The sequence below is a fragment of the Cebus imitator genome, unplaced genomic scaffold (genome assembly GCF_001604975.1).
Source record: "Cebus imitator isolate Cc_AM_T3 unplaced genomic scaffold, Cebus_imitator-1.0 Scaffold863, whole genome shotgun sequence".
NCBI lineage: Eukaryota > Metazoa > Chordata > Mammalia > Primates > Cebidae > Cebus > Cebus imitator.
The window spans coordinates 6,609-9,228 of NW_016108178.1; positions in this window are offsets into that span (position 1 = coordinate 6,609).

Below are 2,620 nucleotides of genomic sequence, written 5' to 3' on the forward strand. Positions count from 1 at the left end.
AAAAAAAAAAAAAAAAAAAAAAATTCTTATCTTGTTTTGGCCTGTCGTCGTCCCCTATTATGTTTTACGCTTCCATTTACATACACAGAAAGTCATGCCTAACAGAGAAAAGTACATGAGTTCAGGAACTTAGAGTACTCTGAGTTTTGCTCTAAGATTCATTATAGTGCTCAGTTCACTAGGTGCAGCTACCGGGCCACTAAAAAGCATGATTTAGAGCAGCAACTTCTCATTCTAGGTAGAAGAGGCCAATGGTACTCATCATCTCTCCATGCTAGTCAGCAGTGGGGACAAACTCAACCCCAACCTCGCTTCTCTAGACCTTCTCTGTTTCGCTCGATTATCCTCAGTGCAATTTCCACTGACATTCTATCACCTGACCATTCCGGTATGTGGACTCCTAACCCCTCCTAGAACATGTCATGATAGAGTGATCCCAAGTGAGACCAGAGGCTTATCCCTTCAGAATTCTGGCCACCGCTCTGATCCCCAACCCCGACTCTGTTAAGCTATTTCTTTTCTTGGTCCTTGTATCTTAATCAGCTTTTTTTTTTTTTTCCTTTTGTGCTGGAGTCTCACTCTGTTGCCCAGACTGGAGCACAGTGGCACAAACTGGGCTCACTGCGACCTCTGCTTCCCAGGTTCAAGCTACCCTCCTGCCTCAGCCTCCTCAGTAGCTAAGACTACAGGCATCTGCCACCATGCCTGACTAATTTTGTGTATTTTTAGTAGAGATGGGGTTTCACCATGCTGGCCAAGCTGGTCTCAAACTCCTGACCTTGTGATCCACCCACTTTGTCCTCCCAAAGTGCTGAGGTTACAGGTGTGAGCCACCACGCCCAGCCCCTAATCAGCTTTTAAGTCCCCTATTACATGATACTTTTGTATCCACCTAAAATCTTAAAGTATAAATTATATGATCTATACTTGTTATACCATCCAGTCCTCACAAACTGTACTTTTTAAACAGTAAAGTCACCTCCACCAGCATTTATGGAGTAGTTACTAATGAAGCAACACTATTCTGAGAGGGAGGAACACATAGGGAGACATGGGAAGCCTTAGAGCTAACAGTGAGAAATAATGTGGCACACTGGTGAGAATGTACACACAAATATAGTCTCTCTAAATACAGGGATATAAAACTCCATTTTTTTCAACTGCCATTTACACATCACATTGTATTCTAATTGCTTCATAGGTAAAAATACTTAAATGTTTTTCCTAATATCCCAAACTGGATAGTGATGAACATATTTAATTCTCTCTCTTTTCATTTTACTTGATTTCTTAGACAATTCAGATACTGTGGGGGAACTTAGGGGAACACGCTTGAAAACCAAAGTACTTAAGTAAAATTTATTGAGTGCTCACTATGTGCTAATTACTAGCATGGCAGATTCGGGGGATAAAACAGTGAGCAAACACCAGCAGTGATCTTGCACTGGTAGAGTTTACAGTGCAATGGAACGAACCGGTAATAATCAGACCAGTCCATGATGAATTATCGCAGGAATAAGTGCTGCACAGAAGAGCCAGGGTGCTGAGTGCACAGCACAGAGGGCACAACGTGGACCTGGCCATGAGCAGTGAATGGGCCGGGCATCCAGGAGGGCTTCCATGATCAAGGACACACAGCTAGAGGAAAAACCTGAGGAGCACAGAGAGTACGCCAGACAGAGAGAGGTGGGGCAAATTCCTTGTGACTAGAGGGTGCAGGACAGTTCCAAGGAACTGAGAGGAAGTGGGAACCAAAGGGCAAGGGACAGCTTGATGGGAAATGAGGCAAAAGAAGCAGGGAGGGACCAGACCTTGCAGGACCTTTTGGGTTAAGAATAGATCTTCACCCTCAAGACAACAAACAGCCACAAAGGAGTTCTGCCTCTGTTGCTAATTACATCCTAAGACCACTTACGCAGAGCATCTGGCGTAGTCACAGATCCGTAGCAGTAGGCAGCGAATGCTGATTCCCTCCCAAAAGTATCCTGCAACATTTACTGCTTTATCCAAATAGTCTACCAATTAACAATCAAAATGAGTATCTCTTGTATTTTCACATCAGTATCGTTGTGAAATGAATTAGTATGTTTGAGTCTTAATGGAATGCCCATTATCTCTCAACATACAAATACAATCAGCCTTTGATATCCAAAGGTTCTACCTCTGAAACCAAATGCAGATCAAAATGCAGAATTCAACAGATGCGAAACCTGTAGATAGAGGGCTGATGTTTTGTATGTATGGGTTCCAAAGAGCCAACTGCAGGACTTGAGTCTGTGCAACATTTGATATCTGTGGGGAGTCTGAGAACCAATTCCCCATAGATGCCAACGTGCAACTAGGTATACAAAAAGCAATTGTAGTTTTATTATCTAGAAATAAACATTTTGGAAATGAGATTAGGAAAACAATTTCATTTATAACAGCATCAAAAAAACAAAATAATGGTATTAACTCCAAGAAATGAAGCACAAGATATATTCTGAAAACAATAAGAGTATTGAAAGACATTTAAGAGAGCCTAAACAAATGGAAGTACACCACATGTTCTTTAATATGGGAAGAACAATGTATTATCAAGATGGCAATACTTGAAATTCATTGAAAACCTTAATATAAT